This window comes from Mirounga angustirostris, unplaced genomic scaffold, assembly GCF_029215605.1.
Source record: "Mirounga angustirostris isolate CCGP_5_RB_7025 unplaced genomic scaffold, mMirAng1.0.hap1 SCAF_3, whole genome shotgun sequence".
Classification (NCBI taxonomy): domain Eukaryota; kingdom Metazoa; phylum Chordata; class Mammalia; order Carnivora; family Phocidae; genus Mirounga; species Mirounga angustirostris.
The window spans coordinates 115,108,169-115,120,452 of NW_026991711.1; the positions used below are offsets into that span (position 1 = coordinate 115,108,169).

A 12,284-nucleotide genomic window follows, 5' to 3' on the forward strand; every position below is an offset into this window, starting at 1 on the left:
AACTTTGTACTTTCTTAAGATATTCCCTAATTTTCTATAACATATGGATCTTTCTTTTTTAATGAAAAGGAAAATTTAATGCAATGAGTTAGGAGAAAGGGGAACCCTCCTACACTGTTGGTGGGAATGCAAGCTGGTGCAGCCACTCTGGAAAACAGTATGGAGGTTCCTCAAAAAGTTGAAAATAGAGCTACCCTATGACCCAGCAATTGCACTACCGGGAATTTACCCCAAAGATACAAATGTAATGATCTGAAGGGGTTGGCACCCCAATGTTTATAGCAGCAATGTCCACAATAGCCAAACTATGGAAAGAGCCAAGATGTCCATCAATAGATTGAGCATTTTGTGTAGTTCTAATCATTTATATCTTTATTAATTTCTTGCCTATTTGATTTATCAGTTTCTGAGAAATGTATGTTGACTGTGGATTGATTACTTTCTGATTGTAATTCTGTCATTTTTTGGTGTTAATTATTTTTAGGATATTGTTAAGTATATCTGTTTTCAGAGTTTATTTCTCACTAAAGATTCTTCATTCAATAATTATATAATAACTTCTTTATCAGTATGTTTCTAAAATAATGAGAATCAAAAGAAAATAGACCTTCAATCCCAAACAGCTTCATCATTTCAAAATGAATTCATACTCTCAGTCACAAATATTGCTTTTGTAACAGTAATAGAGAAGGCCCCTTATCCATCACAATCTGAACCTGTAGTTGATTTATTAATTGAAAAGATGTGTTAAAGCAAAGAGTCATTAAAAAATACTTACAATTAAACATTTCAATCTGTAATCTATAAATATACATTCAGTCAATAATCTCTTTATTTTTTTAAGTTTTTATTTAAATTCTAGTTAGTTAATATACAGCATAATATTAGTTTCAGGTATACAGTTTGATGATTCAGCACTTATATACAACACCCAGTGCTCATCAGAAGTGCGCTCCTTAATCTGATCACCTATTTAACCTATCCCCCCACCCCCACCCCCGCCCCATCCCCTCTGGTAACCATCAGTTGGTTTCTATAGTTAAAAGAGTAGTCAGCAATCTTTTTAGATCAAAACCTTTCCCTATGAGTTTACTTGTTGGAGTACAGCAGTGTCTTTATACCAATGTGGTTTGCTTTTGTTTTTATTTTTTTAACTTTGGAGAGGAACGAGAATTCAAAGACACTTGCAAGGTAATTTGAATACAGAATTACTCAAGATTTTTAGGGTTGCCCCCCCCCACCCAAGATTCTCCACTCTCTCATCCTATTTGATCTCATTTTTAGGAGGCTGATATTAAACATTATGCCTTCAACTTAATTTTCACAGAAACAGTCATTCTCCTTTTATGCTTACATTCCATTAGTTTAGAAAATATTTTTTTAAATTCCCAAATTACACCAGCAAGTGTTATTAACTCAGACAGCTTTGGAAACAACACAACTAATATTGGAAAGTATACAACTCAAATGGTAAGAGAGGTAAACATTTGTCTGTTTTCAAATAGAAATGCTGTTTTGATTAATTGATTGATTTGTTTAAGTGGAGGTCAGTTAAGAGAGTTTCCCCTGTAGTTCAAATCAGAATATGTTCCTCAAGTAAATAATGGCAAAATTACTGACAAGTTAATCTCCATCTGACAGATGTCATTGTCAGCAAATGACTACATAGGAATGAGATTGCATTTATAAGTTAAGATACCTATAGACCATGGAGCGCCTGGGTGATTCAGTTGTTAAGCGTCTGCCTTTGGCTCGGGTCATGATCCCAGGGTCCTGGGATCGAGCCCCACGTCGGATTCCCTGCTCAGCGGGAGGCCTGCTTCTTTCTCTCCCACTCCCGCTGCTTGTGTTCCCTCTCTCGCTGTATCTCTCTGTGTCAAATAAATAAATAAAATCTTGAAAAAAAAATAGATACCTATAGACCAGCAATTCTTATGTTAGAATGTCATGGATTTATGATACCAAAACTTTTTTGAGCTTATGTACATAGAGATTCACCCTATACAAGGAAAATGGACATATTTTTTAAAAGCTGTATTCATGATACTTCCTAACACAATTCTCCACTTCAATCTAATCAGGCTTTTTCCTGTTCCATGAGTGTCTTACCTCAGTAAACACATATGAGATTGAGTTGAAAAAATTGAAGTCATCTTTATGAAGTCTCTCTCACTTTTCTAGCTTAGGTAGAAATGATAGAATTGGATGGACCAGAAGAATATCCAGCTCAGAAGAGATTCTTCAAAGTTTACCAAATGTTGGATGCAAATTTAAATTTTAAAAATATATTAACACTGTAATAAAAGTAGCATGTGCATTCAAAGTGTGTTATACCAAGTTGTAAACACATCATGAAACAAACACATAAACACATCATGAAACAAAAATAAACCATGCTATTAGTTTATATTTTTATGGACTGCTGACTGAAGTTTTATACCAATATTCATATACATATTTGAACTTCTTATGAGTATGCATTTTTATTTTTAAGCTTTTAGCTGAGCTTTTTAAAACTTGAGTTCATTATGATATGTCCAAATTAGGTTAAGCAAGAGCATTGCTGCAGCATGTATGCCTCATTGAATAAATACAGACTCGACATAGGGGCATCTCTCTTCCATGTATCCTTATCACTCCTTAACAGTTTTGCAATGGCAAATTAATATGATAATATTGTATTAAGGAAGTTTTCTTGCTTAATTTTAGTTTTGAGTATTTCTTGCCCATATTTCACATTTATGCCCAGAAACATGAGTAATGATGAGATATATTCATTCGGTCTTGGAAATAAGATTTTCTTTACTCTTCCTTCCTTCAAGCTTCTAGACCATTTTAACTGCAGAGATCTTAATGTTGCCAAAGCCAAATTCACTATTTTATTTTATTTTATTTCTTTAAGATTTTATTTATTTATTTGACAGAGAGAGCAAGAGAGCGAACACAAGCAGGGGGAGTGGGAGAGGGAGAAGCAGACTTGCTGCAGAGCAGGGAGCCCGATGTGGGGCTCGATCCCAGGACCCTGGGATCGTGACCTGAGCCGAAGGCAGACGCTTAATGACTGAGCCACCTAGGCGCCCCCAAATTCACTATTTAAAAAAAAAGAAAGGTTGCCTTTGGCAATCACTTTTCTGTGGTAATCAGAATTGTATCAATATTAGAAAGCCAAAACAAAGTACAAAAATGACACTTTTGAAGATGATTTAAAATGGCAACTGTCACCTGTATCTCTTGACTTCATACTTTTTACTAATCAAAATAGTGCCTTATTTTTATTGATGGATTTTAATAAGTAAAATTATAATTTGGTCTTACACAATGAATTATTACCAGTAAGTCTTTTTTCTGTTTTATATAATGGAGATTTCATTAGATTTCATTAGATAAATTAGATAAAAGAGACCTACACCTAAAATAATTTGAAAAATACTGATCTAGCCCAAGCCATTAATTTTACAAATTGAAAAATTAAAGCTTTAATTTAAGTGTCTTACTCAAAGTTATATACAGTTAAGTGTCTTACTCAAAGTTATATACAGTTAGAAAGTTTCAGATTCCACACTTCCTAACCGTTAGCTCACTGTTTTATCGTTTGTTACCTCATCTCTGAGTTTCTATAGTACATTTAGTTTGTATATAAGCATTCATTTTATTTACTCAACAAGTTATTCTCTGTGTGCCAGGCACTCTTGTAGGCACTGCAGACAGTCCCCGAATTTAGAAATTGTACTGAAAATAGAATAAGAGAAAAGTAGATTCTATTCAGCCTCCATTTGATTTTGGTTGAATACACACCTGCAATTAGCCACCTTTATATATCACTGGGTGGTTTTAACATATTACTAAACAAGAACTTTGCTATTTTATGATTATAGTTTAGGGGAGTAAAAAAGTTCTTTAGCATTTTGAAAGGTGAGAAAAACAAATAATTCAACTCAAAGCACATTATTTGCATACCATGTACCTGGTAATGTGTTTGGGAACCACAAAAACAAAGCTATATGAAACAAGGAATGTGTGTACATAAAACAGTGTGGTCAGCATGTAAACAGCACTATAGAATGAGAAAGGAATGAATAAGTAACTCTGAGCAGGAGGCTAGAGGGTTCTTCATGGAGTAGTTGACCCTAGAGTTTAAAGAGCACAAGGTTGCTTTAAGAATGCAGAAGGAAGGGGCGCCTGGGTGGCTCAGTCGGTTAAGCGGCTGCCTTCGGCTCAGGTCATGATCCCAGGGTACTAGGATCAAGCCCCGCATCAGGCTCCCTGCTCGGCGGGGAGCCTGCTTCTCCCTCTCCCTCTGCCTGCCGCTCTGCCTACTTGTGCTCTCTCTCTCTCTCTCTCTCACTGTTAAATAAATAAAAATCTTAAAAAAAAAAAAAAAAAAAAGAATGCAGAAGGAAGGGGCGCCTGAGTGGCTCAGTCGGTTGAGTGTCTGTCTGCCTTCGGCTCGGGTCAGATCTCAGGGTTCTAGGATCGAGCCCCAGGATTCTAGGATCAAGCCCCCAGGGTTCTAGGATCAAGCCTCATATCGGACTCCCTGCTCTGCTCCCTCTCGCTCTGCATACCACTCTGTCTACTTGTGCTCTCTCTCTCTCTTTCTGTATGTGTGTGTATGTGTGTGTGTGTGTGTGTCAAATAAATAAATAAAATCTTTAAAAAAAAAGAAGAATGCAGAAAGAAATCTTATGTCCAGGGAACAACATGTGCATGGGCATGGAGTTGTGAACAGTCCTGGCATTTCCATGAAAGTTTAATGCAGCAAACTACTAGGGTGTCTTGGGAGGAGTGGTGAATAAGCATTTTCAGACATCATTACATTGAAGAATGGAAGTAAGGAAATGTGAGGCCTTCTTATTTTGTACCCTGGGTATTCCTCATGCTTCTACCTACTTCTGTTCCTAGGTGTTAAGTTCTCTGAGAATACCAATGGTATTTTGTACTTCCCGATCTGACAGTGATGTGTGCAGTGCTGAGCATGACAAGAACTCAGTACATGCTTACTGATCAATTATGCTCATCATTCACTCAACAACTATTTTTGACTCCAGCATGTGTGAGGTTCTATACTTTGTGCTATGGGAAGTAAAAAAGTTGCGAGACAGCCAGCTTTCAAGGAGTATTGAACCTAAAGCAAAAAATTATAGGGAATTTTGTCTGTTGTGATGACTTATATGGCCATGTGCTCACAGAGCTTATGTTCTTGTCAGAGGAAATAACAAGAGGGTAAATGTTAAAAATGTAGAGGAAATAACAATAGGGTAAATGTAAAATAAGTTAAACACTAAGGAGAAAAACAATAAAATAGGAAAGGGGGATATAAATTACCAGAGAGGAAAAGAGAAAGTAAAGTTATTTAATTTCTCTTGCCTCCATTTCCTTAATTCTCAAAAAGAAAAAATAATAGTACTTATTTATAGGGTTGTGACAAGGATTAAACGAGTTAACATATGTATGTATAAAATGCTCCATGCTGTTCCCAGAAGATGGTAGGAAGTCAGCTAGTATTATTCATACATTTGTCTAGAATAGCTTTAGAAGAGTAGTCATCTTATTTACATCACTTACGAACTTCTTTTATTGAAGGATATACTTCCAAATGGTTTTGAACTACTTTATATATAGGCTAAGACCCCCTCATCCATATCTTGCTCCTTTTAGCTTCTGCTTCCAATGCACTCACATCTAATAATATTTTCTTATTGAAGTGAATCATTGTCCTTCGATAGTATTTCTTCTAGAAAACAGTATTTGCTTATCTGGATGTCAGGTCACCGTTTTCTATTTCAGGCATGAGGCAGGCATCCAGATCTTCCTGTGGAAAATGTTCATTAATGCTTTATCACTTATCCCATCTCAAGGTTAAAAGGTCTGACAAAATGAGACCTCTATGCTTGCTTACCAGCTTAAAAAATATATATATAATATTGGAATTGTTATTATCAGACAGAAATGTAAAATCTTTAATATTAATCTTTTGGAACTAAGATCATTTGCATGGATGAGGTGAAGTTGCAGGTCTCCTACTACCTTTCTTTGTCTAACTTCAGTGCATCCTTAAATGTATCCTGTGTCCCCCTTTCTCTGATCCCCGAAAACTAGACTAGCTCTTTTTAAGATTTTTCTTTTTAAGATTTTATTTATTTATTTGACAGAGAGAGACAGGGAGAGAGGGAACACAAGCAGGGGAAGTGGGAGAAGGAGAAGCAGGCTCCCCACCAAGCAGGAGCCCAATGTGGGGCTCGATCCCAGGACCCTGGGATCATGACCTGAGCTGAAGGCAGACGTTTAACGACTGAGCCACCCAAGCGCCCCTAAACTAGCTCTTTCTTTGTACTCCTTTAGCACTCCATATTTAGCCCTATTGTAGCCAGTGTCATTCAATGTTGTAATTACCTGTTTCCCTGATTGCCCCACTCCCTGCCCTCCACCTCCTAGGCATATATGCTCTTTATGTCCAGTTCCTTGGACTGTGCTTCACATGTAGTTGATGCCCAGTAAATACTTAAAACACTTAATCTAATGTCTGGAATACCTTTAATATATCAGGATTATAGGAACATAGTTATTTAATCTTGGTTCCATATCCCTTAGTTGCTCCTTTGTCCCTCCTGGCTGCTTTCTGAGGAAAAGCGATGCTCAAGCATATGTACACCATGTGCTATAAACATTCCCCTGTCCTGCTCTGGCCTAAAACTGAAAAGAAAAAAGAACAAGTAGGCTGGCTATCAGGAAATACCCAAAGATGGGGGAGCACCCTGTGGAGTAATTATGGTCCCAGATGTGGTCCTTACTCTTCCAATTAAAAGAAAAAGTTGAGGGCACCTGGCTGGCTCAGTCAGTAGACATACGACTCTTGATCTCAGAGTCATGAGTTCAAGCCCCATGTTGGACATAGAGATTACTTTAAAAAATAAAGAAAAAGTTTATTTGCCATTGCTCTCATGGGTGATGGGCCTCTAGGTTCTGATACAGATCACCTGTATTTACAAGAAATTAACTTATAAGCCAAACATAACCCATTTGTCTGTTTATTTGCTTTCGCTGACTGAAGTACTTGTACCTGATACCCAAATAATGAACTTAATGATATCAAAGCACCTATGAAATCCAACAAAAACCAGAAGGTTGTTCATTACCTGTGGAAAGAGAACAAAATGAGCTACACTGTCCCAAGGATTATTTTGCCCTGACTGAGAAAGAACCTTGTCAATGTCTCCTTGATGGCTAGGAGAAAATAGAGTAAGGAGTGATAAGGTCTCAAGTACACTTCTGAAAGTCCTTATAATTTTTTTTTCTTATTTGCTGAAAGTAAACAATGTTAAAAGTCGAGGGGTGGCATTTTATAACTCAATAATGGTAATGTACAATTTGCTTCCATAATTCTTTGATCCCAAGATGAGTTCTTGAGATAATGCTAATGTGGTATTACTGATGATGGGGCTAAAAAAGAAGAGGCGATAGAAGATTAAAGTTGGGTGAGAATTCTGTGTACCCTCTACCTCCTCTAACTCAAAAATCACCATGGTTTCAGTCCTCTCAATTTTATCAAGAAAATTAACTGTTTGCTCTTGGTTTTAGCTGCTTTACTAGCACTCCTTCACATACTAATAATGCATGATGATCCACCGAGAGTTCATTCTCCACCATTGCAAAGAAACTATGAAGTGTAGGTTAAGTGGTGGTTAAAAAAAAAAAAAAAAAAAGTAAGCTGTACTTCTTGTCAAGGGCTACAGTGAGTCCTTCAAGCCTTATCTCAAGGTCCTTTCTATTCCAGAGGTTGGAAACCCAAGTGCCTACAGGGGCCAGGCTGGTGGGAATGAAGCAGAAAGCTACTGCACTGAACTGGAGAGCCAAGTCCTTTCGGAAGGAGCAGCCATTGCTCCGTTCCAGATAATTGTTGCAAGGCGGGCATGTTGACCTAGTGTTACCACATTGTCCAGGTTCTCAGGTAAAGCAGGAAATGCAAATGTTCATGTGAAATCTTTTAATTTAAATATTGTCAACTAATTCACTTTTATTATTATTCTCAAACTGTGTACGTGCCAAACACTGCCACAGGTGGGATTTGGCCCAGAGTCCTCTTGTTTCTAACTTGGTCTTGTACTTTACTTAACTATTTGTTAAATTAGAGACTTTATTTTCTACAGGTTTTGCTTTTCTTCAGCACATTCTCTAAGATATACTCTGTGCCTGGTTTTATGGTACTGAAACTCCCTCCCTCTCCAACCTGAATACTTAGTGCCTCAGTTTTCTTTGGCTGCTCCATTTTCTCTGCCTCCCTCAGCATTCCAGGGGGCAGTCCAACGCTAAATGGAGTTTCCTTGAGACACTTTTCATATGACACCACAAAACATCTGCAGATATTACTACTCATTCATTTTGTTCCTGGTCTGTGAGCTACATAAACACAGTGAAAGTTCACTTATTTCATGGGACTGAGAGATTGTATGCTTTGGACTTCTGTTTTTAGAATCCACACAGAGACGATACTCCTCCTCTTCCTTCTTGAGAGACCTGATTAGTTCTCTTTTACATTTACTTACATTGCTGGAGGCATTGATTGGGCCTGAGTGTTCCTACATATTGATAAATATTTAGAGACAGTGTCTTTGGGTGGGTTTCTACAATGGCTGAGGAGTCTTCCTATTTCCGCCTTGAGTAAACTGATTTTCAACATTACTAGGGGGCACTATTACCTCTCTACAGAACTGATTATTCCAAGTAGTAACTGGGTATCCATTGCCAGATGAATTGAGGAGTGCTAAACACTTGTAAGTAAAAGAGCATATAAATATTAGTTGTTTAAATATGTTATACTACCCCAAATGGGCACAATTCGTAATTGTCTCATTCTTTTTTTTTTCCCAACACTGATTTCTTTAATTTTAAATTGAAGTATAACTGATATACAACATCCTATTAATTTCAGGTGTACATCATAGCGATTAAATATTTTCATACCTTACAAAATGATCCCTGTGATAAATCTAGTTACCATCTGTCACTATACAAAGTTATTACAATATTATTGACTATATTCCCTGTGCTGTACATTACATCCTCATGACTTGTTTATTTTATAACTGGAAGATTTTACCTCTTAATCTCCTTCATGTATTTTGCCTACCCTCCAATCCCTCCCCCTTCTGGTAACCAAAGGTTTATTTCCTGTATCTATGAGTTTGTTTCTGTTTTGTTTTTGTTCATGTTTTTTTAGATTCCATAAGTAAGTGAAATCCTATAGTATTTGTCTTTCTCTGACTTACTTCACTTAGCATAATACCCTCTAGGTCCATTCATGTTGTCACAAATGGCAAGGTTTCATTCTTCTTTATGGCTGAGTATATTCCATTCTGTGTGTGTGTGTGTGTGTGTGTGTGTGTGTGTGTGTGTGTGTATATATATATATATATATATATATATATATACACAACATCTTCTTTATTCATTCATCCATTAATGGACACTTAGCTTGCTTCCATATCTTGGCTATTTAAATAATGCTGCAAAGAACATAGGGGTGCATATATCTCTTCAAATTGGTGTTTTCATAATTGTCTCATTATTAGTACAGTTTTGGGAAAAAAACAATATTGATATACATCATTTCTCAGCAATATTTGACCTGTATATATTGAGCTGTTCCTGGAGTAGCCACAATACATTAATGTACAGATAAAATGTGAAAGTTACTCCTTAAACGTGCTCAGTTTACTCTAAAATATATTATGTAAATGCAGACAAGTATTTTTTATAAATATTCTCTAGGAGAAACTTCACTATACTATAGAAAAACAAAAATAGCAAACTCTGCTGGTGGCTAATATACAGAAAGAAATCATAAATAATATTTCCCTCAGCAGTATAGTGAGTTTATCAATTAGCTTATAGATGTGCTGGTATAACTTACTATTATACTTAAAACAGTTCTCTAATTTTTTTTTTTTTTTTTTTTTTTTTTTACAGAATACATATTTGGGAGCTAGTGACTGTATACTTTTTAGCTTTTAAGAAAGTAAAATGAGAGCACCTGGTTGGCTCAGCCAGTTAAGCCTCTAACTCTTGATTTTGGCTCAGGTCATGATCTCAGGTTCATGAGATGAGCCCCGCCTTGGGCTCTGCACTAAGCACCAGTCTGCTTGAGATTCTCTGCCTCTCCTCTCCATCAGCCCCTCCCCCTGCTTGTGCGCACTCTCTCTCTCTCTCTCAAATAAATAATGCATAGTAAGCATTTTCTACATATGTACACCGACCCTCACTTTCCACTTCCTTAAATATTTTTATTTTAATTATTTTATTTATTTATTTACTTTTTTTTTAAAATTTTTTTAGAGAGAGAGAGACTGCATGAGCATGGGAGCAGAGGGAAAGGGAGAGAGAGAATCTTAAGCAGGCTCCACGGCCAATGCAGGGCTCGATCTCACAACACTGAGATCATTACCTGAGCCAAAATCAAGAGTCAGTCATTTAACTGAGCCACCCAGGTGCCCCTCCTTAAATATTTTTAAAGGCACAAAGGGAAGCCTTAACTTGAAATTAACTCTCTCAATTGCTCTTTCTTTGCAGTTATGTAGAATGGCAAGGGTGAAAAGAAAGCTCAGTTATGTATAGTAATATATGTGAATTACTGGGTATTATAAGGAGGAATTACAAGGGGTACCCAGTTTAGACTTGGAAAACCAAATAATGATTGGGGAAACCAGGGAAGGCTTCTCTGAGGAAGTGACATTTAAACCGAGATAAACAGAAGTTGGTTTAATGAAGAACAAGAATGTGGGGATGGGAGATGTATTCCAAGCAGAAAATTAAGAGTGACACTCTGAAGCATTTTAGAACCAATCAAAGGGATAACCTTAATTTTTTTTCTAGCATTTAGAACATCCAGGTTAATGTAGCATTTTATATCTTTTTCTCTAATTGGCTAAAACAGAAGGAGAAATAATAGCATAATACTAGGCACAAAGCTTGTGACTATTTCCAATAAAAAGTTTCCTTAATGCTTTTAAAGATTAGGAAAACATTAATTGGCTGATCTATGGATATAATATTTCATTTTTTGGAAATAATATTTTTCCTGATTGAAAAGCCAATACATTTTTACTATGGAAAATTTTGAAAATACAGAAAAGCAATGAAGAAAATAAAAATCATTCATATTCCTGCTAGCCAGAGACAACCACTGAGAGGGTAGTGCTGCTCTATTCCCCATCTACATATATAACAGCATTTTTGTAAATGAAGATTTATAATTATACATGCAACTTTGTAGTATGTTTTTTCACCTGACAAATTCACAGATCTTTTCCAGTGCTATAAAATTTTCCATAACATGATTTTAATAGCATGCATAAATAATAACAACTTGGATACTTACTGTGTGCCGGCCATTGGTTTAAGACTTTTAACTTGTATCCACAGAACAATTCTATAGGGCTATAATCTGTTTTATAAAGGAAAGAAATTTTAAAACTTGCCCCAGGTCACAAGCTAATAAAGGGTAGACCTACATAGCTTCTCAATACGGTAATTTACATAAAACACTGTTTTTAGACCTTCCAGTTGTTTTCTGTATAATTTTGGGCTGTTTGAAAAAATAGTCATGATTTTGTGGGTTGGCAGTCTAGGTTAGGTTCAGCTGGGCCAGCTCATCCCTGTTCCACACGGTGTTGACTGTACTCACATGTCTAAGCCTTTAGCTGGACTGGCTAGAATAGCTGGACTTGTCGGTCTCCACCTGGATTCTCATTCTTAAGCGGGCTAGCTCAGGTTGTTCTTGTGACAATGGCATTCCAAGAAGCAAGTGGAAGATGCAAGGCCTCTCAAGGTTTAAACTCAGCACTTGAACAGTAGTACCTCCATCACATTCCATTGGTCAAAGCAAGTCGCAAGGCCAGCCCAGATTCAAAGTGTGGAGTAATAAATACTACCTCCTGATAAAAGGAGCTACAAAGTATTTCAGGCCAATTGCAGTCTACTATACTCAACATATAGCTCTCTGAAGGCTAGAATGTATAAGTTGCTTAACATTGGTAGCTAGAAATGGATATAAATAATTCCCCTAACCATAGATGGGCATAGGCCAAGATGCCTGTTACCTTGACTTTAAGAACTGGCCTCATTCTGAGGAACCTAACCCCGTACTGAGTGTGTGAAAAAATGTAACCTTCCTACATAAATATGATCCCTCATGTATAGGTTGTGAACATTTATACCTTTCTGCACCAAAAGTGCAAAGACGTTTGGAACTAGAGAGCTTCAGTCATCAGGTCAGGAAAGATGTGCTC

At 36.7% G+C, this 12,284-nt stretch overlaps 1 protein-coding gene across 12 annotated transcripts in view; it reads left to right on the forward strand.

The window, feature by feature from the left end:
• Positions 1 to 12,284, forward strand: part of MBD5 (methyl-CpG binding domain protein 5) — a 440,770-nt gene that overhangs the window by 361,781 nt on the left and 66,705 nt on the right. For 10 of the 12 annotated variants that reach the window (XM_064586492.1, XM_064586491.1, XM_045868905.3 and 7 more), the window contains one exon: positions 7,775 to 7,948. The exons of the other annotated variants lie outside the window; for them this stretch is intronic. The gene's annotated coding sequence lies outside the window, so the exon portion shown is untranslated. The remainder of the gene's footprint in view (positions 1 to 7,774; positions 7,949 to 12,284) is intronic. 12 annotated transcript variants of the gene reach the window in all.